This window comes from Bison bison, unplaced genomic scaffold (assembly GCF_000754665.1).
Source record: "Bison bison bison isolate TAMUID 2011002044 unplaced genomic scaffold, Bison_UMD1.0 scf7180017864151, whole genome shotgun sequence".
Lineage (NCBI taxonomy): Eukaryota > Metazoa > Chordata > Mammalia > Artiodactyla > Bovidae > Bison > Bison bison.
In genome coordinates, this window is record NW_011494723.1 from 1,008,222 (window position 1) to 1,035,966 (window position 27,745).

At 37.9% G+C, this 27,745-nt stretch overlaps 1 protein-coding gene across 1 annotated transcript in view; it reads left to right on the top strand.

Moving 5' to 3' along the window:
* The window catches only part of TRHDE (thyrotropin-releasing hormone degrading enzyme), a 446,185-nt gene that overhangs the window by 292,727 nt on the left and 125,713 nt on the right, over positions 1–27,745 (top strand).

The window sequence follows — 27,745 nt, forward strand, 5'->3', positions numbered from 1 at the left end:
GCTAAAGCTGAAACTCCAATACTTTGGCCACCTCATGTGAAGAGTTGACTCATTGGAAAAGACTGTGATGCTGGGAGGGATTGGGGGCAGGAGGAGAAGGGGACGACAGAGGATGAGATGGCTGGATGGCATCACCGACTCGATGGACGTGAGTCTGAGTGAACTCCGGGAGTTGGTGATGGACAGGGAGGCCTGGCATGCTGCAATTCATGGGGTCACAAAGAGTTGGACACGACTGAGCGACTGAACTGAACTGATATACATAGTTTATCACAGATTAGAATGAGTTGAAGAGAGAATTTTAAATAGGAAGAGAGAGTTGAAGGAACTAGAGTGCAGCTCAGAGGAAAAAAACAACAACATGGTAAATATGCAAGAGTGATTAAGGAACGTAGACGAGGGGATGAGAAGGTCTAAGGGTGGTGCCTAGTCTCACATTTTAGCTTCACTTGCTTTTTCTGTCCTTTATTTCTTTGTCAAATTATTACCTCTTGATTTAAAAAAGACTAAAGTTTTCTGCTTTAAACAGTGCATTATTCTTAGAAACAAGAGCTCTGAGTTTAGTCTAAAGATTTTCTTTAAAGTAATAAACTTTTACCCATTAACAAAGCACTGTTTGTTATCTTTATTCTCTTTTATTCACATATTAAAAGTGTGAGTAATGAATTTAAACATTAAACCCAGTGCATTTTTTATATTAATAGTTATTGTTTATGGAGTTTTCACTATGTTCCTGGAGTTTTACAAGAAGGCTACAAAGAAACTACCTAAAATACATACTTTTATTTAAACATTACCTGAAGCTGAGGCTTATGGTAGTTACATTTTATGGCCCAAGTTCTTGCAGCTCATAAGTAAGCTCATAACCAAGATTTCAACCCAGCCTGCCTGATTCCAGTTTCTGCTCTCTCATTGCCTGATCTATGAGTCAAGTAAGTGTCGACTTTCACAGTAGAAACAGTTATACATTTATTCAGATAATTCTACCTCTCATCTGTTTCATCTCTCTTTTGAAAGGTCTTTCAGATACAGTTTCTTGCCTAAGAAAGCCAGTGTCATTGCTTTATAGTTCCTGAAGAGTCTATCTTGATCAGACAGATGCTTTTATTTTCTTTGTCCTCCATTCTCATCCATCCTTATTTTCCCTGCTCACCTCTTCCCGGTTGACATTCTTTTTCAATTAAGCTGACAACCTAAGGATCCTCAGAAATTTTCTATACCAAGACTGTCTTGGAGCTGAGAGAGCCCTCAGTAGAGACGTGCCTGGGCCAGGGGGAGCAGCGGGAGTCAGGGTGACTCAGAGGCACAGCTGGGCTCCCACATAGTGGGGCATATTCAGAAGTAAACTGACTGGTGCGGTTCAGCTGTGCACTGACTTTCTGCTATAATTTTACGGCAAGAATGCAACTAGTTCAGGGCCAAAAAAACATCTGGCCTGAAGTAGAGAATTTGAGGTATGGATCCCCCTGGTCAGTACTGTAAGCCAAAGCAGAGACATGATCAAGCAGTTGACTATGTTTTGCTTTGTTGTTCAGTCACTCACTTGAGCCTGACTCTTTGCAGCTCCATGGACTGCAGTACGTCAAGCTTTCCTGCCCTTCACCACCTCCCAGAGCTTGCTCAAACTCATGTTTCTCTTACATATTCCCCGATCAGTTTTCCAGCCGCACAATTCTAAGACAAAATGTGCAGACATTTATTGTCATATCATTTTCCTTCTGGAAGGGCATCAGTCACAGCAGGAACTTTGCAACTAAGATGGAGCAATTGAAACTATTTTAGTAGTCACATCGTCAAGAGTTTTAAGTGCTATCTAATATCTAAACGTCTTTTTCCAGTTTGAAATGGATGTGGTGATAGTGTTGGAGAAAAGGTAGCATGCTTAAAAGTATTTATGTCTGAAATAATAACCTCAATGAACACCATGTACCAGTTACTTTTATATAAGTTATTTAACTATATTAAGTCATATAATCCTTGCAACAACCCCATGATGCAGATAACCCTTTCCTTCCCCAATTTATGGATGAGGAAACTTAGCAACTTATCCAGATCACTAAGTTAGGCAATATTGAAGTCAGGATTCATACACTGGCAGTTCTCTCTGTGCTCTTTGTCAGTTAAACTTGACTGGTCATCCTTCTCTTTTTATGTTTTGAGAACAAATTGCACATCAAACATGAAGAGATAGTCATTTCTTTTCTAGTAGATCTCATATTTTAAAATGGTTTATGTATGTTTGTTTAATTATCTCTCTTAAAATCAAAGCTTTACCTACTTTACTGCCTTGAAGATAGTGAACACACAATAAATACTTGTAGTTTGAATGAGTTTTCTTCTTTGTGGCTGCACTGTGTAGCTTGGGGGAATCTTAAGTTCCCTGACTGGGGATTGAACCTGTGTCCCTGCAGTGAAAGCTCAGAGTCTTAACCACTGGACCACCAGAGAAGTCCCTGCGTGGATTTTAGCAGAGGTTAATTCCGCCTTCCAAACCCTCAGAGGCTTTAAAGTAGTGATGCACATTTAATTTCTAGTTGGTTCAGATTCCTAACAACAGTGACTTTTGAGATATTTAGGGTTTTTATTTTAAACATTCAGCATAAAATAGAGAAGTAAATAAGGTCTGTACTATTCAGCAGAAACTTCCCTACTGGCTCAGAAGGTAAAGAATCTACCTAGAATCTGCCTACTTGATCCCTGGGTGGGGAAGATCCCCTGGAGAAAGAAATGGCAACCTACTCCAGTATTCTTGCCTGGAAAATCCCATGGACAGAGGAGCCTGGTGGGCTACAGTCCACAGAGTCGCAAAGAGGCGGACACGATTGAGTGACTAACACACACACACACACTATTAAGCAGAGCCATGCTTTATTAAATGCTAACATTACCTTTTTAAGAGTTCTTTAGTTTGAACTTGTCACACTTATCCTGAAAATTAATGCAGAATGAAACTTCTGCTTGTCCTGAATTACTTTACTTAAGTGATCATCCCTCATTCTGGTATCCTGTAATTCCTTCCACAAGTCTGATGGAGAAGTTAGGGATGTTCAGAACACTCCGCATCTCCGAGACGAAGGTCATGGAAAACAGCCAGCAAAGGTGCTTCACAGCATCCCTTGATGCCTCTATCAGAGACAGACTCCAGTCCGACAGACCATCCATCTCCCCCTTTATGGCATTTTTGTTCCTAATTCCACTCTTGTGTACTTTAAGAGCTAAGTCTTTCATTTTTTCCACTTTTGCTTGAGAAAACATTTTTATAGCTTTGGGACCAAATCTTTTTCATCAGCTCATTTTAATGTCTTTTTTTTTCAGTGATCTTTTTCCCAGTGGAAGCCGTGATGTTGGTGGGGGATATGGGAAAAATTTGCTGAGATCAAAGCAGAATATTTTTTCTTTTCTCCCAGAAATGATAAGAGTCGGTTGCTTTTCCCTTTTTATGTTTGCTCTATCTTAAACCATAAGAAAGTTACTGCTACTGCTAAGTCACTTCAGTCGTGTCTGACTCTGTGTGACCCCATAGATGGCAGCCTACAAGGCTCCCCCATCCCTAGGATTCTCCAGGCAAGAACACTGGAGTGGGGTGCCATTGCTTTCTCCTAAGAAAGTTAAGTTGACCATTAATTGCTTCTGAAATGAAAGGGTACTAGATCACCAGGTGTTTGGTTTATTTCTTCTAAAATTCTGGTAGTGGCAGCAGTCAGGTTTCTTGCTTTGGTTGATGATGGAGAGAATGGAGGAAAGTTAGAGGTGGAAATTTGCTGCCACATACAGGAAGCTAGAATTTAGGAAGATAAGAGGAGGACCTGTGATGTAGATGTTTGCTTAGAATGTGAAAGGCTTCCTTGTAGATTCCTAGGAGAAAGAACAGTGTGTATTTTTATGTATGTGTCTTGGGAAGTTTAATCTTATAAAATTGATGTTTCCCAAAGTGCGAGCTGTGGAATATCACATATTCTCTTAAAATGATTTTCTTCCCCTTCACTCCCATATTGAAACTTCAGACCTTACTGATTTGGCTTAATGGCATTACACAAAAGTGCACCTTGCATGAAAATTTAAAGATGGACCGATTCTTGGTGCTTATGGTCCACTACTGTCAAAAAAGTTTGCTTTGTGATAAATAGCTTGCCAGTTTGGATCCTAGATGATATGTTTTGAGTTTTGAAACTCTCTAGGATCAAAATACATTTGTGCTTTGCTACACTGAAAACAAAAATCAAACCTGAGGGGGGCAATCTGTCCTTATTTTTTACAAGAGGAGACGGTGATGAACACTTACCTTGGTGACTGGTTTCCAGATGTTGTCAAGTCCTCAAATACTAACCTGCTCCCCATTATACTCTACTACCCACAAGCATCCAGATGGAAGTGATGCCTCTGCCTTTCTAGAGGAGAAGTAAGGAAAGAAATAATCCATTTCTCAATGAAATGGGAGAAGAGGCTAATTTATTTTCTTGAGAACAGCTGAAGGTAGTTTGATGAAACTATAATCTAGGCATTTCATTCTCTTTGTAAACTCACCGCAAAGTCAGAATAGCAGAAAAGGAGATAAAGAAAACTTTACTCAAGCAATTATTTCCCTTATCCTGCAAACATTGGCACAGTAAAATAATTTCCTTAGCTTCCAGGAAGTTATTTGTATCATGTATGAATGAATTCAATAGTGAAGATCAAAAGGTATCATTCAGTTACCAAACTCATGCCCAACCAAAAGACAAAAACTGGCTGAATGGATACAAAAACAAGACCCCTACATATGTTGTCTACAAGAGACCCACCTCAAAACAGGGGACACATACAGACTGAAAGTGAAGGGCTGGAAAAAGATTTTCCATGCAAATAGGGACCAAAAGAAAGCAGGAGTAGCTATACTCATATCAGATAAAATAGACTTTAAAACAAAGGCTGTGAAAAGAGACAAAGAAGGTCACTACATAATGATCAAAGGATCAATCCAAGAAGAAGATGTAACAATTATAAATATATATGCACCCAACACGGGAGCACCGCAGTATGTAAGGCAAATGCTAACAAGTATGAAAGGGGAAATTAACAATACAATAATAGTGGGAGACTTTAATACCCCACTTACACCTATGGATAGATCAACTAAACAGAAAATTAACAAGGAAACACAAACTTTAAATGATACAATAGACCAGTTAGACCTAATTGATATCTATAGGACATTCCATCCCAAAACAATGAATTTCACCTTTTTCTCAAGTGCACATGGAACCTTCTCCAGGATAGATCACATCCTGGGCCATAAAGCTAGCCTTGGTAAATTCAAAAAAATAGAAATCATGCCAAGCATCTTTTCTGACCACAATGCAGTAAGATTAGACAAGGTATTTTTATTCTTTGCTTTTCTCTCTATATATCTGAATGATAAAAGGAAAAAATGATACATGATAAAAGGAGTTCAGTTGATCCTTTTCTGTCATGGATTAATTGCAGTGATCGAAACATTAGCTATGCTAGTATCCACTGATAATACGTACTTTATGTATTATGAATTTGGTAGGATGGTAAATTCAGTTTTATAGCCCAGTGGTTTGAGAAGCATGGCTTTAAATTGTTCTTGAACTCTGTGAGGGCCCATCTGTGTAAATAATCTCATCAGCCTCTCATGTGAGCCCATCCTTGAAGAGTTCCTCATGTGGATGCCTAATGAAAAAATATACTACGCTCTTGTCCTTGTCAGTGGTGTCAGAACATATGAGGTGTTCAGCATAACTGCTAAATAAAGCTTCTGCTGTAAGAGGAGGCCCAGCAACATTTTGTCTGGATGAGTAAGCAACATCCTGGGTTTCACAGAAAAAAGACAATCCTGAGTCCAAATGAAGGACACAGTTATTTATGGTCATGTCTAGTGAATTTTGTTCATGTGGAAATTATGCCTAAAAGTTCAGAGAACTGACCTCCAAGTCTCCAGTCTTCTGGACTTGAATTTCTTTAATTTTCTCTGGAAGTGTCTTTTAACACCTGTCCCCAAAGATGTGTTTATACCACTCAAGGCAAAACTTATCCTAAGATATATTTGAATCTAGGGTTTCTGAATTAGACTAACAAGCTAGGCATGGTTACATAAAATACCCTGTGAACATAGTCATTGCCCCAATTTACTTCATTTTAAAGTCTTTTGGAAAAATACCACTTGACATGTTTTAGGAAAAGCAAGTTTTGAAAATCTGAATCCCTTTTTAAAATAAAATTAATATAACTTTGCCCTTTAGGTATGTGTATTAAGTTGAAAAGTATTATATTCATAGGTCAGACATAGTTATTTTTATTATATCCAAAGGTCTGTCTAGTCAAGGCTATGGTTTTTCCAGTGGTCATGTATGGATGTGAGAGTTGGACTGTGCAGAAAGCTGAACGCCGAAGAATTGATGCTTTTGAACTGTGGTGTTGGAGAAGATTCCTGAGAGTGCTTTGGACTGCAAGGAGATCCAACCAGTCCATTCTAAAGGAGATAGCCCCAGGTGTTCTTTAGAAGGAATGATGTTGAAGCTGAAACTCCCAATACTTTGGCCACCTCATGTGAAGAGTTGACTCATTGGAAAACACTCCGATGCTGGGAGGGATTGGGGACAGGAGGAGAAGGGGACGACAGAGGATGAGATGGCTGGATGGCATCACCGACTCGATGGATATGAGTCTGAGTGAGCTCCGGGAGTTGGTGATGGACAGGGAGCCCTGGCGTGCTGTGATTCATGGGGTCGCAAAGAGTCGGACATGACTGAGCGACTGAACTGAACTGAACTGAACTGAAGGTTACTTATTTCCAAATATATCAACCCTTTCAAATCTATAAATGGTACAATGTAGTGAAACACTTAAATATTAATTAGCCTGATGAATTACAAAATGAAAAGATTCTGTCTAGTGTATTTTGAGATTATATTATTGAAAGTTAGGCTTGGATTCATTTGCCTTTACTATGTATAATCATATAGAATCTTAAGACAGTACACTAGGCTTCTTCTGTTTCTTATTAATGTTCGTGTGTGTGTGTGTATGTAGGTGGCAACTTTTAGGCTATTGTCTTCTTCCCAAAAGGATTCCCAGTGACCTATGGTGAAGGATTTTTAGAGCAATACCTGTTTTAGTAGGAGGCTGGGTTAGATGGATACATGAATGAATCAAAGAATTTTCCAGTTTAATGATGAACTAAACAAGCGTCCATACACAGCTGCCTGATTGTGGAAGATTTTTCTAGAGAATATCCTTATACTATATGGCAGATTAATGCTTAAATCCTAAGTACAAAAAGAATATTCAGTTTATTCAAGCTGCCTTTTGAAGGACAATCTACGTATTCCTCTGAAAGTCTTCTTTCTTTCAGCCATTTCTTATTTTCAAGTGGTTGCTCTTTAACTCCAATTACATCTACTTTGTGTGAAACTTTCCTATATTTGAAAATTATTATTAAGTGTTGACTGACTTTTTTCCAGGAAAAAATCTTTATATCTACTTTTTAAAAACTTTTAATCCTATACCTGGATTTTCTATGATGTTCCTCTGACATTTTTACCTATAACCTTTTTTTTTTTTTCCCTCAAGCACAGAGTTATTTTAAATCATGTTCAATATAACAGTTTTTTTTCCCTGCATTATATTTTACATCTCATTCTTGTGCTCACTCTAAAGAGCCCTTCCAGATACTCAGGATACAAAGGTCATGCATTTTACTGTTGCGCTTCCACTGGGTTGATTTCTTTATACCTTTTTTCATATAACATTGCTAAAATCCTGTTTTTTTCTAGCAATTCAGACAAGTAGCCCTTGCTTGCTTTTTGTAAGCTATTGGTAGACAATTTAGAAATATTATTCAATATTTCAAGATTCCAGCCTCTTTTGACTTGGTTATTAAGCTTCTAATTGATATTTTATGTTACCTGGATGATTGTACTTTGTAAACATTCTGTTGATGACAGGTAATAGTTCAAAATTATTATTTAAAAATATGCAGAGACATTTTTCTATGTGGTAAGATCACTTCTTTATAACCTGCAAATAGATTTTGTCTGCAACATGAAGATTACACAAAAGTGCCTGTCTCCTGGCGCTCAGGACCAGTGCACTGGGATGACCCTGAGGGATGGGGTGGGGAGGGAGGTGGGAGGGGGGTTCAGGAGTTCAGGATGGGGACACAGGTAGATCCATGGCTGGTTCATGTCAATGTATGGCAAAACCACTACAATATTGTAAAGTAACTAGCCTCCAATTAAAATAAATTAATTAATTAAAAAAAATTAGAGCTAATAGAGTTACTCTGAGAAACCCTAAAAAGAAAAAAACCAGTGCTTGTCTTCTACCAAGGCTTGTCCTCCTCCAAATGTCACTTTCGGTTGAGCTACACTTGACAATGCTCCAGCTTGAATACAGAGGTGTCTGCACATGGGTATCGGAGATTTGGAAGCCTGTCTCTTCATGAGTTTAAAAACAACAGTACTTTTTATAACTAAAGATTATAATTTATTGGTTGAATGAATGAGATTATTTAAGAGAAAGTATTAAGAAATATTGAGGCTACTACAGTAAATCTATAAAAGGGAATCTTGAGCTTGGGGATCCCCCAAAAAAGTCCATGTAAATGAATGAAAAAAATCTGTATTTAGTTTTATACAATCATTTTCTTCCTGGCATCTCCACCTGGGATAGACTTTGTCCCAAATGAGGTTGCTATCATACTTATTTACTGTTTTTTAAAATTGCTTTCTGCCAGTATTTCATACATTGATGCATTTACTTAGTCATCTTATTAAATAGGCATGTATAGTGACTCAGACAGTAAAGAATTTTCCTCAAGTGCAGGAGACCTGGGTTCAGTCCCTGAGTTGGGAAGATCCCTTGGAGAAGGGAATGACAACCCACTCTTGGAAAACTCCATGGACAGAGGAGCCTGGCAGGCTACAGTCCATGGGGTCTCAAAGATTCGGACACAACTGAGCAACGAACACACACACATACATTGAATGTACAATTATGCAGAAAGATGCTTGATTTTGTGGATCAGGGACCCTCCCTTCCTGACTTGAAATTAGTGTGGCAAATAATTGTAGTATGTATGTATGTAGGATGTAAATTCTCAACACAGATATAAAAATAGGTATAAAAAACAAGAGTTCCAGGAGAATTATAAGAACAATCTTATAATGGGTTTTTTGAGTTGCAACATTTATTTTTAAAATAGTGGCATTAAATTTAATAGAAAAGTTATACTTGAGTTAAGATGATTTTGGGCAATTGGGGCATATTTCACACATGAAGAACTTGTTCAAAGACAAGGAAAAGGGAAGTACAGGGAGACCAGAGATATAGCTCTTTACGTGGTCTCTCAAAAGACAATGCAGGTCACCGTCTGCGGGGAGGGATCATAAAGAAGACAGAGGCAGATATAAGAAAGCACTATTCTCTTAAGAGTCACATGCCCATTCATTTTTTCCCTTCTGTCAGTAAGTCAAATAAAAATATAAAAGAACTGATGTACACTGTATATATTTTATACACTTCACTATTATATACATCAATATGCATAATAAACATAAAATTTAGAAAATAAAAATTGGAAGAAGACTGAATTTAGCCCCATCACTAAATATATGTTGTGCATATAAACTTGTTTATTGATAGCTATCAAATATGTGAATATTTGGCATTTTGATCATTAGATGACAAAACAAATGTTTAAATTACTCAGAAAATATGCAGTTTAGTAATTTATTAGAGGTTAATGTTGCTCTCTAATTTTCAGACAAAATGTCCAACTGGGACTAAAGTTTCATCACACTAATATACATTGTATGTGTGTTGCACTCAGTCGCTTGGTTGTGTCTAACTCTTTGTGACCCCATGGACTGTAGCCCATCAGGCTCCTCTGTCCATGGATTCTCTAGGCAAGAATATTGGAGGGGGTTGCCGTTTCCTCCTCTAGGAGATCTTCCTGACCCAGGAATCAAACCCATGTCTCCTGCATCTCCTGCATTGGCAGGCAGATTCTTTACCACTGAGCCACCTGGGAAGCCCTGTTGTTCATATTTACTTGTTAGAATCATATTTACTTAAGTTGTTAGAATTCAACTTAATGCAGCAATGCCTCTTTAACAAGTTCTATGTCATCTTTTATATTAGACAGAATTTGGGGAAGTATTTTGTATTCAAAACATATCAAAAACCCAATTTGTAATGATTCTGTGAAGTATTTAATTTGTGACATTTGCTAGCACAGTATTACGAAGAAGGCAATGGCACCCCACTCCAGTACTCTTGCCTGGAAAATCCCATGGACGGAGGAGCCTGGTGGGCTGCAGTCCATGGGGTCGCTACGAGTCAGACACGACTGAGTGACTTCACTTTCACTTTTCCTTTCATGCATTGGAGAAGGAAATGGCAACCCACTCCAGTGTTCTTGCCTGGAGAATCCCAGGGAGGGGGCAGCCTGGTGGGCTGCCGTCTCTGGGGTCGCACAGAGTCGGACACGACTGAAGCGACTTAGCAGCAGCAGCAGCAGCACAGTATTGTGCAAGTGTCTTTTAAAGGTCTTATTAAAGGTCTTAAAGGTAGCATGTTTGGCATGCCTTGTTCACGAGCATTAATTCATGTTGCATTTTTCTGAATAAGCTAAATTTCGTATAGGTTTCCAGCTGTGATAGTTTAACTCCAACAAGGAATAATTGTTCTACAATAAGTGACAAGGGTACCATTTGTTGGCTGATATTCAGGAAAGCCTGTTTTTCTTACATTCTAAGATGAATTTGAGATTAAAGAGTACTTAGATTCCTACAAACAAACAGTGTTTCCTGAATTCTTAAATTCTTAAAAATTAAATTAGTTTAACTCATGCAAAACTGTTGTTGGTTTGGGACAATTCAGCTTTACATTTGTTCAGAAATAAAAAGAAACATAAATTTATTTATCACTTACTCTTTATTATTGCCTGCTAATACTTTTATCCTTCAATGGAGATTATAATATGTTCATTAATAATTTGATTTTTAAGAGAAAATTATTATTTACAAGATCTTATTTAAAGTATATTCTAAACGTCTGGCTAATTGATTTAAACTTATATTTTATTTCCATCAGGTAAGTTTCTTCTAAAAAATGGCAGCACCAAAATATTCTTAGAAAGCTCTACAGATACATCATGGAACAAGGGGATTTCCACTAATGTGATTAAGACAAAGAGGGATATTACACCTGTTGATTCTGCATTTATTTCACAGAGAAAGAGCAGTGTCCTCCCACTTTCAGACCTCTATGTACATCTCACCTGCTGAAGCCCTTGCCCTTTGCTGCAACAGATAAATGGCGTGCTTCGGTCTAGGCCAAGGCCCCTTCTGTGTTCTGGGTTTTGTCCTCTCTTGCTTTTCTGGGGAGATTATTTAAGCAGAGCTGTCTTTTCTCTCCTGAATCATCAAATTTTCCTTCTCTACTTACTACCTTTATCTGCATAGGATGTTTTAGTTTATTCTTAATAAACACCTCTTGACTGACGTCCCCCAGACTATTTGCTTATGTCTTTGTATTCTTTTAGTGCAAAACCCCATTTCCTCTTTCCCTTTTCTCTTTTAAAACCACTCTAATTATTTCTTCATTCTTGCCATTTGACCAGGTCTTTCTAGTCAGATCAAATATAAGCTCCACATTGCAAAATCCGATTAGTCTTCAACTTACTTGACTTGCTTTCTCAAGCACATCTTATGGCAATGAGCATTCTCCCCTTGAAAACTTTCTTCATTTTATTTCCTAGAGGCCATGTTATGTTTTTGTTTGTTTTTTAGTTACTCACTGGCCATTTCTTTCTCATCTTTTTTAATGAACTTAATCACCTTTCTTAACTTCTAAATGCTGAAATATCCCAGATCCAGTTCTTCAGATATATTTATATAATAATTTGATGTATATATATAGGTTATTATTTTTTCATCTCCTGGTGGGAGCCTGGGGCTTCCAGACTTCTAACTCCAACTCTTGAATTCTTGGTTTCAGACTTTAACTCCGTGTGTTCTTTCTGCCGGAAATGCTCTTCCCCAGTTGTAAACATGGCTTGCTTCATTGAATTCTGTCTGTTCTCAAATGTAAGTTTATTAGATCAGTCTTCCCTGATTATCTTATGTAAAACTTGAGAGTCCATCTCCCCCAGCATTTTCTTTTCCCTTACCCTGCTTATTTTGTCTTCAAAGCGATAATACCTGGCATGATTATATTAAGCTGTTTCTTTATTAACTGCCTCTTCTACCTAGAATGTAAATTCCATGACATCTTTATTTGCTTCATTCTCTGCATCATTTTCAGTTCCTACAGCAGTACCTGACACAGCAAGCACTCAATAATTGTTTGTTAAATTCACAAAGAAATCAATCTTTACATTTACCTTAGTGTGACAGTTTTTGCCCAAATTGTTGGCACTTACATTCGTACGCCCTCTGGAAAATTTGAGAGACAGCTTTCTCACATCCTTTATTATTCTTGGTATTATGAAACTCCCAAAGTTTTTGCTTGGTTAATGACTGTGAAATGCTATCTTACTGTTTAATTTGGCTTTATTTATTTGTCAGATTAAAACTCCTTCATGTATTTATTGCCCTTTGGGCTCCTTACTTTGTAAATTTTCTGTGTATATCCTCTGCCCATTTTCCAGTGGAGATTTTTTTGTTTTAAAATTTGTTTGCTTATTTATTGATTATTGAGAGGTTTTCTTTGTATTATGGACACTAATCTTTGATAATAGACTTGTACTTTATCTTTTATGTCTTTTATCATATAGATGTTTTTAACTCAGATGTAGACTACTTGTCCATTTTCTCTTTTATGCTTCATGACTTTTGTTTTGCTTAAATATCCTGTATTCTAAATTCTTTAAGGTATACTTTGAGATTTTTTTTCTAATATTTTTAAAGTTCTATATTTTATATTGAGAGCTTCCCTTGTGGCTCAGCTGGTAAAGAATCTGCCTGCAATGTGGGAGATCTGGGTTTAATCCCTGGGTTAGGAAGATCCCCTGGAGAAGGGAAAAACTCCCCACTCCAGTATTCTGGCCTGGAGAATTCCGTGGACTGTATAGTCCCGGGGGTTGCAAAGAATCAGACACGACTGAGGGACTTTCACTTTCACTTTATATTAAATTCTTTTGTTCATTTGAATATTTTTGTTGTTTGTTTTTTGTGTGTGCTGTACAATGTAATGTCATTATTTTTTACATAATCTTTCTAGTGCCATGTATTGAATTTCCTGTCCTACTCCCACTCATGTACAATACCATTTCTGTCAACTATTACAACCGTCAGCTTTGGTGCATTTGCAGTCCTTTATTCTGACCCTGGTTTGCATGTACATTCCTGCTTCAACACTTCTGTCTAAGGGCCAACTACATACAGACTTTGAGATTTGATATCAGGTATGGTGATTCTCCCTGTCTTGTTCTCTTTCAAAATAATATTGTCAACTATTTTCCAATCCATATGAATTTTCAGATGAAGGCAGTCCGTAGAAAAAAATTTCAAAGACTTAATGTTTAATTTTGGAGTAGTTGACATTTTTACAGTGACAATTCTCTTTAGCTTTGTAAGGAAAATATGTAATTCTTCATTTTTAGGTTCTTGTGTCTTTGGATAATTTCTGTAATTTTTTCCATGAAAACTCTGAACTTTTAATTCTTTCCTGTAATTTTTGATTTTCTCATATTTATTTGTATATTTGCTCTTGACACTAGGGCTCTTTCTAAATTAATTCTTTAAGTTAGTGTTTACTGATTTATATCAACTTTCTTGATGTTTATGTATTGGTTGTGTCAGGCAACTGTGTACACTTTTTTATTGTTTTATAGATTAGTTCTATAGATTCTCTTGAATTCCTATAAGGACTTTCACATTATCTCTAAATAATAATAATTTATTTCTTCATTTCTATCTTTTGCTTCATAATTATGTTATTGATTCATTTATTTATTGTGCTTTTAAATATAAATATTAATAGAGTGCATTTTTATTTCTATCTTTATGGAGAAAGCTTACTGTTTCAATGCTTAGTATATTTTTGGAAGAAGGTGTTTAATATGTTAATGAATTCCTTTCTCTTTCTAATTTATTAAGACATATTGTTTTGAATGAATTTAAGTCATAACAAATGTTTTTCTTCTCGATAAGTTCTTTGTTTTCTAGTTTGTTAATTTCTGCTCTTGATATGCTATCCTTTCATGAACATTCACTGAGTTTTCAGTATTGTTATGTTTCATATTTCTTTAGTTGAATGTTTTCATTTAAGTACTATTTTTGACACTGTTGACAGCTTCTTGTTTTTTTGTTCCAGATCTGTGTTCCTTTTGTTTTGGGTTCCTGATGACATGGGCAGGATCCTCTGCCCATGAGGTTTTCTAGGCAAAAATACTGGAGGGGGTTGCCATTTCCTACTCCACAGGATCTTCCTGATCTAGGAATCGAACATGCATCTTTTGTGTCTCCTGTATTGAGCAGGCGGATTCTTTACCAATTGTGCCACCTAGAAAGCCCTAAATATGTACTTTCATGTTTTAATATCGATGCTGAAGAGTACTAGTGAACAGAAGTCTTCAGTGTAGGATATAAGCTGATTTTCACAGTAGTGAAGACTGAATACCTGTGTATTGGACCAAAGCTTATGGATTGCTTATCTGAAATCCAAAGTTTGGATTGCTTATCTGAAACTAACAAGTTGTTGCTGGTGGATACTTTTCTTAGCTTGGACCATCTTTCACTGGCAATGAAAAAGTTACAGCATTGACAATTAACAGGTGTGCCAGATAAGTCTAAATGATCTGACCTACATCTAACTGTCACATGGAACAATTGGTGAGTGATGTAAAATAATTTGATAGATTATGTAGTTTAGACTTAAAGGATTTATAGCTGCAGAGGAGAGCAAAGCATTGAGGACTAACATAACTACAGGAAGTTTCATATTGTAGTGTGGGCTTTGCTTCTGCTTTTGGATGATTTATAGGGCTTAGAATGGAGAAGGCAATGGCACCCCACTCCAGTACTTCTGCCTGGAAAATCCCATGGATGGGGGAGCCTGGTAGGCTGCAGTCCATGGGGTCGTGAAGAGTCGGATACAACTGAGCGACTTCACTTTCAGTTTTCACTTTCATACATTGGAGAAGGAAATGGCAACCCACTCCAGTGTTCTTGCCTGGAGAATCCGAGGGACAGGAGAGCCTGGTGGGCTGCCATCCATTGGGTTGCACAGAGTCGGACACAACTGAAGCGACTTAGTAGCAGCATAGGGCTTAGAATAGAAGATCAGAAAAAAAATGTCATTGCAGTTGAAGTAAATGGCACGATTAAAGCCTGAAGGTACAAGGTATGTTCATGGGATATGAAATCAGCTTAACCAGAGGCTGATTATTTGGCCATATGGGAAAAAGCATTTATAGGTAATCTATTTATAAAAAAGTATTTATAGGTAATTTACACACAGTTTCACTGTGTATGGCCTTGATTTATTATCATAGGAATTATTTTTTAAAAGCAGAGAGTTTGGTGGGCAGGGTGCTAACATAAAAATGATGCTGTGATGAAGATGATGACGATAGCTACAGACTTCTGTTGATGCATATTACTTGCCCCAAACTGATCCAAGTTCTTCGCATGAATGATTTAAGTGAGTCCTCAGAAAATTCTCGAGGTATCATCATCATCAGTAGAAGCAGTCTTTGCTGTTGCTGTTGTTCTGTTCTAATTGTAAATACTTAGGCAGCCTCTCTAACACGCCTAAACTGTCACATCTAGTAAGAGCTGGGACCTTTAGCAGACATTATGCTTCTTCAGAAGTAATTATCAAAATTAGTCTGCGGTAGTCCCTAGGATGGACGTGTGAAAGTGAGAGTGCGTCTTCAGGTTGCCACTGGGAGGCTGGGCAGCAATTCAGCTGGCAGTGACAGCAGCGTGGCCTCAGGAAGCCATAAATCAGAGAGGGCTCCGGGCTCCAGGCGTGAGTGACTGGGGTGGTGGGGCACTAATTCTGCTCTCTGTGTCAAGCTAACTTTCCTTCCCTTCTTGTTTTCTACCCCCTGTTCCTCTTCCTCCTCCTCCTCTCTCTCTCTCTTCCTTTCTTTTGAGTAATCAATTTGAGAGTAAGTGATATTCAGGATTAGATATGTTATGTATTTATCTTTCCTTTTCCTCAGGTCCTACATACAACTATCATACTCTTGCAAAAAATAAAGGAAAAAACATCTTTTTGGAAAATCTGGGGAGGATTTAAGATATGCTTTTACTCCAGACTGAAAACTTTCTTCAGTAACAGTAAGATTCTTCAGAAACAAATCACGTCATATCACATAATCTCCACATATCTAGATGTAGTAAATTTCTAAACTTCATTTAGAAATTTACACTATAAAAGTACCTTGATTTAGAGTCAGTAGACTAATCCTTCCAGTAATTTAGAAAGTAACAAGAAAATCTTACCTTATAGGTTTCTGTGCTAATCAAAGAACGCAACAATTGAAAAAAAAAAAATGGAAGGAGACAATTTCCAGTAACTACTATACTTGTCACTTTGAACAAATTACCTATTCCTTTGCCTCAGTCTCTCCCATATGTAGGGTGAATATAATGATACTGCATTCCTTACTTGCTCTTATCCTGAAGTTGAGCAAACACATCTGTAATATGGAATATTGGATTGTAAGGAACTTCTTGAGAGGACTAAGAAGGAAGAGATTTTATCTGGACGTGTGCGTTACTTTATTAGAGTATACTTAGTACCAACTTATTCCAATGACTTCATCCAGCAATTTATACTTGTTTGTACTTCAGCATTTAAAGTTGCCCTATTGGATTAGGTTTTCTGAGAAGAAAAATTATGGTGTGTGAGATATTTACTTGGGAGGAGAGCCAGAGGAGAGAGCGAGAGCCCCTTGAGACTACACTGCAGGTCTCAGCCTGTGCAAGGAGAGAAGGAACAGAGAAGCATTGCTTTGAAAGAGCTGCAAACTGCAGCTCAATTGCAAGAAACACTCATCCAGGTCAATGGGGAGTCTATGAGCCAGAGTTTTCCACTGGAGGAGTCCCCTGTCTTTCTGGAACATTCCCAACTTAGTTCCGCTGCCATGCTCAGTCATAGGGCTTGGAATGAATTGTGAAAAGTGCAGCCTTCACAGGGGCAGAAGAAAAGGGGCAATAGAAGGAAATCGAAGCAGTGCATTTTCATAGCTTCCTTATCCACACACAGCACTTGATACAAATATCACTATTTTCAACTTTCTGGCCATTTGTTCTTATTGAACCTGCCCCAAACTAACTTTATGTCTCCTAGTTCATCAATATGTTTTATTGTGCTAGCCAGTTTATGTCTTTTATGCCATCTCCCATCCTGGGCATATTGGTCAGCTCCTTCAACTAGGTTTTTTCAATTAGGTTTCCCTTCATCCTCTTCTGGGAATGCTTATTGATTCAAAACTCTGAGTGATTCTAAGAATTTCTGTTCTTTTTCTAAGTTCCTACTATACCCAGTGTTTCTGAAGAGTATCATATAACTATTTTGATTTGGAATCACAAGAAAGTCATCCAAATTCGTTAAGATTACTGATTTTAGAGGTAGGTATGATTGGGTTTCTGATTCTAGCTTGATTACTTACTACCTGTGTTAATTTGATCAAGTTACACACATCCATCACATCTCAATTTTACGACCTGACAAATGAAGATAGTGGCATTTTCCTTACAATATCATGCATATGGCACGTTGTTGTTGTTCAGTCACTCAGTCGTGTCTGACTCTTTGTGACCCCATGGACCGTAGCACGCCAGGCCTCCCTGTCCCTCACCATCTCCCAGAGTTTGCCCCAAGTTCACGTTCATTGCATCAGTGGTGCCATCCAGCTGTCTCATTCTCTGATGTCCTCTTCTCCTGCCCTCAATCTTTCCCAGCATCAGGGACTTTTCCAATGAGTCATCTGTTTGCAACAGATGGCCAAAATACTGGAGCTTCAGCATTAGTCCTTCCAGTGAATACTCAGGGTTGATCTCCCTTAAGATTGGTTTGATTTCCTTGCTATCCAAGGGACTTTCAGGAGTCTTCTCCAGCACCACAGTTAGAAAGCATCTATTCTTTGGCCCTCTTCATGGTCCAGCTCTCACAACCATATGTGACCGCTGAGAAGACCATAGCCTTGACTATAGGGACCTTTGTTGGCAGAGTAATGTCTCTGCTTTTTAACACACTGTCTAGGTTTGTCATCACTTTCCTGCCAAGAAGCAGTCGTCTTCTCATTTCATGGCTGCAGTCACCATCTGCGGTGATTTTTGGAGCCCAAGAAGAGGATATCTGTCTCTACTTCCACCACCTTGCCCCCTTATATTTGCCATGCAGTAATGGGCATCTGCCATGATCTTAGGTTTTTTTTTTTTTTTTTTACATTTAGTCTTAAGCCACTCTTTCACTATATGTAATAGATGCTTAATTAACAACAGGTACATTATTACCAATTTGAACTAGGACTTATGACTTTTCTATACATTTCCACATTTTTTCACTCCCCCTTATCTTCTCACTGGAGTTACTTCAAACCTAGTTCTACTCTTTCCAGTCATTATTTTTGGGACCACATCTCCTACATGACTGAGAAGTAACAGGCCATGTATCATTCAGTATTATTAAGAACTACAATGTACCAGGAACTCTTTTTTTGCAATGAATCTATAGTGGTGAATCAGACAGACCACGTCTCCACCTGGATGAAACTTATAGCCTGTTTCCTCCACTGCAGTGTCTCATATTTCAAAAATTTAAATTTAGTTTTACTTCCCTTATCTGCCGTAGGCCTGTCTCAGTGGAAGCTTGTCCTTATTCTTTTCTAAGACTAATCTAACTTTTCTTATTTAGCTATACTAGAATGTTGCTCCAACAATCATCCCTTGACCTACTGTCTCCAGTATCTATCTCTCCTAGATTGTCTTTTTCTATGCATAAAAATTCCCGCCATATTTTTAAAAATAAAAGCACAAATAAATCTCACATGAACTTGCTTATTGCTTTCTCTTCTCCTCCTGTTTATCCATTGTTCTGCAATATGGCTTTTATACAAAGTCTATTTAAATAGCACTCTGTAAATGTGACCTACTTTGGCCTTCTTGTAGCTATATTTTTTTTCCCTTTAAAACTGAAGCACTTATTCATCAAAAAAGTCTTCTATGACACATTTTTTATCACAGTGTTTCATCCTTAGGTCTTCATTTCATTTTTTTTTTCACTGATTTTCTCAGATATTTATTGACTTCCTATTCTAGGCACTCAAGTGCAGGTCATACAGAATCTGTAAATGCTGTTTTAGAGTTTTGCCAAGAGAACACATTGGTCATAGCAAACACCCTCTTCCAAGAAAATAAGACTCTACACATGGACATCACCATATGGTCAATACTGAAATCAGACTGATTATATTCTTTGTAGCTGAAGATGGAGAAGCTCTATACAGTCAGCAGAAACAAGACTGGGAGCTGACTGTGGCTCAGATCATGAACTCCTTATTGCCAAATTCAGACTTAAATTGAAGAAACTAGGCAAAACCACTAGACCATTCAGGTCTGACCTAAATCAAATCCCTTATGACTATACAATGGAAGTGAGAAATAGATTTAAGGGATTAGGCCTGACAAACAGACTGCATGAAGAACTATGGATAGAGGTTCATGACATTGTACAGGAGGAAGTGATCAAGAGCATCCCCCCCAAAAAAATGCAAAAAGGCAAAATGGTTGTCTGATGAGGCCTTACAAATAGCTGAGAAAAGAAGAGAAGTGAGAGACAAAGGAGAAAAGGAAAAACATACCCATCTGAATGCAAAGTTCCAAAGAATAGCAAGGAGAGATAAGAAAGCCTTCTTCAGTGATCAGTGCAAAGAAATAGAGGAAAACAATAGAATGGGGAAGACGAGAGTTTTCCTCAAGAAAATTAGAGATACCAAGGGAACATTCCATGCAAAGATGGGCTCAATAAAGGACAGAAATGTTGTGGATCTAACAGAAGTAGAAGACATTAAGAAGAGGTGGCAAGAATACACAGAAGAACTGTACAAAAAAGATCTTCATGACCAAGATAATCACGATGGTGTGATCACTCACCTAGAGCCAGACATCTTGGAATGTGAAGTCAAATGGGCTTTAGGAAGCATCACTATGAACAAAGCTAGTGGAAGTGATGCAATTCCAAATGAGCTATTTCAAATTCTAAGAGAAGATACTTTGAAAGTACTGCACTCAATATGCCAGCAAATTCGGAAAAGTCAGCAGTGGCCACAGGACTGGAAAAGGTCAGGTTTCATTCCAATCCCCAATGAAAGGCTATGCCAAATAATATTCAAACTACTGCACAGTTGCACTCATCTCACATGCTAGCAAAGTAATTCTCAAAATTCTCCAAGCCAGGCTTCAACAGTACATGAACTGTGAACTTCCAGATGTTCATGCTGGATTTGGAAAAGGCAGAGGAACCAGAGATCAAATTGCCAACATTTGTTGGATCATCGAAAAAGCAAGAGAGTTCAGGAAAAACATCTACTTCTGCTTTATTGACTATGCCAAAGCTTTTGACTCTGTGGATCACAACAAACTGTGGAAAATTCTTAAGGTAATGGGAATATTGATCACTTTACCTGCCTCCTGAGAAATCTGTATGCAGGTCAAGAAGCACCAGTTAGAACTGGACATGGAACAACAGACTGGTTCCAAATTTGGAAAGGAGTATGTCAAAGCTGTATATTGTCACCCCGCTTATTTAACTTATATACAGAGTACATCATGAGAAATGCCAGGCTGGAGGAAGCACAGGCTGGAATCAAGACTGACAGGAGAAATATCAATAACCTCATATATGCAGTTGACATTACCCTTATGGCAGAAAGCAAAAAGGGACTAGGGAGCCTCTTGATGAAAGTGAAAGAGGGGAGTGAAAAAGTTGGCTTAAAACTCAACACTCAGAAAACTAAGATAATGCCATCTGGTCCCATCACTTCATGGCAAATAGATGGGGAAACAGTGGAAACAGTGACAGACTTTATTTTCCTGGGCCCAAAATCACTGCAGATAGTGACTGCAGCCATGAAATTAAAAGACACTTGCTCCTTGGAAGAACAGCTGTGACCAACCTAGATAGCATATTAAAAAGCAGAGACATTACTCTGCCAACAAAGGTCCATCTAGTCAAAGCTATGGTTTTTCCAGTGGTCATGTATGGATATGAAAGTTGGACTATAAACAAAGCTGAGCACCAAAGAATTGATGCTTTTGAACTGTGGTGTTGGAGAAGACTCTTGAGAGTCCCTTGGACTGCAAGGAGATCCAGCCAGTCCATCCTAAAGGATAATCAGTCCTGAGTTTTCATTGGAAGGACTGATGCTGAATCTGAAACTCCAATACTTTGGATCAATACTGATGCAAAGAACTGACTTGTTGGAAAAGACCCTGATGCTGGGAAAGATTGAGGGCAGGAGGAGAAGGGGATGACAGAGGATGAGATGGTTTGATGGCATCACCAACTCAATGGACATGAGTTTGGGTGAATTCTGGGAATTGGTGATGGACAAGGAGGCCTGGTGTGCTGCGGTCCATGGGGTCGCAAAGAGTCAGACACGACTGAGCGGCTGAACTGAACTCCTTCACTAAAACTTTGGCACATATCTGTTCATCATCTCATTCCATACAAATCCTTGTTTATATCCTCAATCATAGTCTTTCACTTAATTTTATTCCTATGATCACATTTTCCTTCCATTTCTCTGTGTCCCTACGTGGTCCTCAGAATACCACCTGTTTCAAATGGATTTGACCATTGTCATCTAACTAATACTTTATTTTAAATGTCCCATATCTGCTAATATCATCGTAATCATCTGAAAGATGATTTAAAGCTTTACGATTTAAAATGAATTTTGTTCTATTCTTTAAACTAGTCTTTTTCATTTTTATCCTCATTGTTACCATTTGCTTCTGGTTATTTTACTTCCTTCTTGAAGTATTTTAGATGAGTTGTGGCTTTTTTAACTCTCTTTCCAAAAACCCTTCCCAATCCTCTTTTTTATTGTTGTTGAGTCACTAAGTCATGTCCAACACTCTGTGATCCCATGGACTGTAGCCCACCAGGCTCCTGTGTCCACTCTCTTCCAGAGTTTGCTCAAATCCATGCCCACTGAGTCAGTGATGCTACCTAACCATCTCATCCTTTGCCTCCCCCTTCTCCTTTTGCCTTCATTTTTCTCAGCATCAGCGTCTTTTCCAATGAGTTGGCTCTTTGCATTAGGTGGCCAAAGCATTGGAGCTTCAACTTCAAGTCACTTGTTCCAACGAATATTCAAGAATGATTTCCTTTATAATAGACTGGTTTGATCTCCTTCCAGTTCAAGGGACTCTCAAGTGTCTTCTCAGCACCGCAATTTGAAAGCATCAATTCTTTACTGCCCAGTGCTCTTTATGGTCCAACTCTCACATCTGTACATGACTACTGGAAAAACCATAGCTTTCACTAAATGGACCTTTGCCACAAAAGCGATGTCTCTGCTTTTTAATATATTTTCTTCTTTATAGGTTTGCCATAGCTTTCCTTCCAAGGAGCAAGCATCTTTAAATTTCATGACTGCAGTCACCATTTGCAGTGATTTTAGAGCCCAAGAAAATAAAATCTATAACTGCTTCCACTTTTTTCCCTTCTATTTGTCCCATCCTCTAACAAAGTTCAAATGTGTTAGTCCTGATATTCAATTTTTTGTAACAACTGCTTCAGTTTTATATTTCATTGAATCTTCTGTCACTTAATCGTAAGCCTTTTTTCTTTCAGAATTACCTTCCCCACTTGTGCTTTTCACTTTTGCACCTGCATGATATCACACAAAGGTTGTTCCTCCCATACCAGGAACACTGTTTACCTTTGATCATGGAATCCTATCTGTCCTTCAAAGCCCAATGGAAGCGACCCTTCTTCAGATCCTCCTTACCCTTTATCTCTTCAGATAAAATAACCTCCCCCTATTCTGAAACACAGTAAGGTATTTTATTTCTTTTGTCTTCCATCTTATATTATGTTGTATCTTTGCTTGAGTTTAGAGACTCATTACTATTTATGCTTTATAGGATTCTGAAAGTGTCAAAGTGTTAGTTGCTCAGTCGTGTCTGACTGTTTGCTACCCCGTGGATTGTAGCCCACCAGGCTCCTCTGTCCATGGGATTCTCCAGGCAAGAATACTGGAGTGGGTTGCCATTTCCTTCACCAGGGCATCTTCCCAACCCAGGGATTGATGCATTGCATCAGCGGGTCTCCTGCATTGCAGGCAGATGCTTTTTTTTCCAGTTTTTAAAACTTTTTTTATTTTTAAATTTTTTATTTTGTTATTTATTTTATTTATTTTTTTTATTCATCAGAAGCTGAGTAACTAAACCAAGTAACTAAACTAGTTATTTTAAGACCTCTTTGAAAATGGGCTGTATACACTGTGACTTTATTTTTTTTTTTTACTTGTTATTAGTTGTTTGCTTTTTTTAAATTTTTTAAAATTTTATTTTATTTTTAAACTTTACAATATTGTATTGGTTTTGCCAAATATCGAAATGAATCCGCCACAGGTATACATGTGTTCCCCATCCTGAACCCTCCTCCCTCCTCCCTCCCCATACCATCCCTCTGGGTCATCCCATTGCACCAGCTCCAAGCATCCAGTATCGTGCATCGAACTTGGACTGGCGACTCGTTTCATACATGATATTATACATGTTTCAATGCCATTCACCCAAATCATCCCACCCTCCCCCTCTCCCACAGAGTCCAAAAGACTGTTCTATGCATCAGTGTCTCTTTTGCTGTCTCGTATACAGGGTTATTGTTACCATCTTTCTAAATTCCATATATATGTGTTAGTATACTGTATTGGTGTTTTTCTTTCTGGCTTACTTCACTCTGTATAATAGGCTCCAGTTTCATCCACCTCATTAGAACTGATTCAAATGTATTCTTTTTAATGGCTGAGTAATACTCCATTGTGTATATGTAGCATAGCTTTCTTATCCATTCATCTGCTGATGGACATCTAGGTTGCTTCCATGTCCTGGCTATTTTTAAACTTTTTAAAGTTTCTATTTTATATTATCTACAAAGATTTTCCCTTAACTTAAAAGTTGAACCACTGCAGACAATGATTACTTCATCAAACTTGATTTATAAATAATAATCCATCAGTTTGATGGTAAGAATTTATTGAACCTTTGTCAAGTTTAGTAAAAGGGATTCCAAGTCTTGATTTTTTTCTTTTTGGCGGTAATAGCAAAAAGAATCACTCATGTTACTTCTTTTGCTAGCTGATGCGTTCATGACTTTCAAGGGTCATTAAAAAATAAATAACTTCCAGTTTCAGCAAGCAGAGCTGGGGTAAATTGTGGGACTCGGAAACAGCATATGGAATTATGGGACAGCCCACAAGTTCCTAAATGCCTCTACTAGGTCCAAATATCTTCCACTGCAAGTGAACTGTTAGCATTCTTATTGGATGTTACAAGAAATCAACATGTATTTTTTTCAAAACAAAACAATGAAATTCTAGTTTTATGTGCTTCCAGTTGGTAGAAGCAGTAGAAGGGAGGAGGGAATTTGGCCTTTCGGTTCCTCCAGGGCAGCCTTACAGCTGCTGTTGGTGGTGGGCTTGTACCGACGTCCGTGGGCCGTGTTGGGTGGATGGGTGTACGCTGGCTGAACTCGAGAAGGAGCGATGGTGAAGACGGTCCGCTGCGCTGCTGGAAAACTTGTGTGAAGACTGTGTACTGCAGGCAGGCGTTGTGGAAGGTGGGGTTGGCGCAAGCGTGGTAAATGGCAGACTGCAGGCAGGTTCTTTACCATTCGAGCCACCAGCAAAACCTTATAGGATTCTGAGCATACAATTTTCCTCAATAAGCATATGTTAAAGGAATAAATTAGTTGAGAAGATCTTCCTCTCTTTAAAAGTGATTGCTTATCACTGAGAGTGTGTGTGCGTTAGTCGCTCAGTCGTGTCCGACTCCTTGCGACCCCATGGACTGTAGCCTGCCAGGCTCCGCTGTCCATGGGATTCTCCAGGCAAGAATACTGGAGCGGGTTGCCATTTCCTTCTCCAGGGGATCTTTCTGACCCAGGGATTGAACCTGGGTCTCCTGAATTGCAGGCAGTTTCTTTACCATCTGAGCTACCAGGGAAGCTCTTTGAAAGAGATTGCTTATCACTGAAGCATACAATAAGATAAATAAGCTACAGTAATAAACTGTCTCTCCTGCCTGAGTAGTCTTCCAGAAGGCAAAGTAATTGCTATATGTGCAACCTACTTCTCTTTCTCCCTCATCCAGTTATTGTGGTGAGGAAGCACCTCTCTCAGCCAGGCAAATGGAACAGGGGCACCAAGTCATACACACTCCTGCCTCTGGGGGTGTTTACTGTCATTGAGACTGACATGCATGCAAATGCTTGCATGTAAATAAAGGAAATTTTAGCCAGGAACTTATATGAGAAGGATACTACAAATAGAAAAATCACTAAATGAGTAATAGGTTTATAAGCATACTTTTGTAGAATTTTCTTGGTGGAAGTGTTAGTTGCTCAGTTGTGTCTGACTCTTTGCAACCCCATGGACTGTAGCCCATTTCTGTCCATGGAGTTGTCCAGGCAAGAGTACTGGAATGGGTACCATTCTCTTCTCCAGAGGACCTTCCCCACCCATGGATAGAACCCACATCTCCTGCATTGCAGACAGATTCTTCATTGTCAGCAGGGAAGTCCAGAATATTCTTTATAAAACCATAAAAAAAAATCACTTAGTAGTTTCTACCCTATCATCTCCCTGAAATTTAGTATAGCAAATATAGTGATACTTTCTTGATTAAATCTCAGAATTATACAAATCTTGCAGAAATAGTATATTTATTTCCCATAAAGCTACTTAGGCTGTGTAACATCCAATTTGTTTGATTGGGGCTGGAATTTTGAATCACAAGTGAGTATAAATTATACTATTACAAAGTACATCTGTGAAAAAATATTTTAAAGACACAGTGGAAGAGGATTTATTGTTTTCTTTTTGAACAAGGGTTTACAGTGAGGTGTGCCTGCATTAAGAAGTGTAATCTTTGTTATAACCCATATAGTAGGTGCTCAGTATATGTTGGCTGCATGATGACAGTTGAAAAACCCATCTGCCTATGAAGTTCTATGAAATAGTGATATTTAAAATTGAGTTTTGGAAAGAAAAGTCTAGTTAAATATAGAGGAATGCATGCATGCTACTCTGGAGAATTTAAAATATTCAAATTGGCAAGACAAACATAGTTTTGAAAAGTTAATTAAATTATACAATATAATCATAAGAGGGAGTCCCATAGTATATAATTTTAAAATATTAAATATATTCCTAGGTTTTCTTTCCTGTTAGTACTCTGCTCTAGCTCAACACAGACAAGAAAACAGGAACATTCTTTATGATTACAAAGGACTCTTTTGTCATTAGCCCATGCCAAATTGATAGTTTTTATAGCCTGACAAGAGACCAAGTCTTCATTACCTAAAGGGAAACACTTAAATCATCCGAAGATGGCTCTTCTGTACTGAGGAAAGTTTTCCGTTGACTGCTCGAGAGTCTGTCTCACTTCCCAGGTGGCAAGTGTTAGTTTTTCTTCAGAACTGACAATTTCCACCTGGGGGTGGGTAGATTAGATTGGGAATGTATAGGAGGGGAGCTTGTCAAGGAAATTCAAGGAGCAGAATTGATAAAGTCTAAAGGGAATTCTAACCTGGTCCCCAGATTGAATCATAGATGCTCATACTTTATGGATTTATACAACTGTGCAGAAGATACAGAGTAAGAAGCAGAAGAAAGAGCAGAAAGTAGAAGCTGTGGAAGGAAAATATACCAGAAAAGGCATACAACTCTATGGCTTGTCCAGGGAGCCCATCATTTGTTGAGTTGTGAATAAAATACCAATTTGGGGAGCAACTGTGATGATGACTGAATTTTTTTGAGACATTTCTCTAATGCTGATTCATAGAGCATGAATACTCTACTGCATTAAAATTCTGTAATTACAGGAAGCAGTTCTGGTAACGGTGGAAATTCATTCTTGTGTCTCTGCACTTGTTGTTGCCACCCAGCCCCAGGCTGGATGAGTCTGTATGGGGTTCTTATGATTCTCTTATAAAAAAGAGAAACCTGGAAAGAAATTAGCTATTGATGGGTATGAATTTAAAGTGAGTATGAAGTTAGAAATGTAGTTATAAAGGGATTTATTTCCCTTAAAACCAGGCTATCGTTTATTTTGTTTCTTCTTTTTAAAGATTTTTTAAAGTTTATTTATTTTTAATTGAAGAATAATTGCTTTACAGAATTGTGTTGTTTTCTATCATTTATTTTTAAACTTTTGCTCCTTTCAGTTTAGTACTTCATAGTTAAAACAGTTTGCTGCAGATTGAAATATCTTCTTGAAGTCTTATTTATATTTTGCATACAGATTTGTGATAATCTAGGCTTAACCATCAATTCTTGGAATTTTTCGTATTGATTATATGTCAGCCTTTTCACACTGATATTGTTCTACAATGCAATAACCATTTTCAAAATGAGATAGACTCTTACATTAGTATTTTGTTCTATTGTTCTAAATATTTATCAGCCTCATATATGTTCTATTTGTATATGGATTTATAGAAGACTCTAAAAGGAAAAAACACACAGGAAATAAATATAATTACCTTG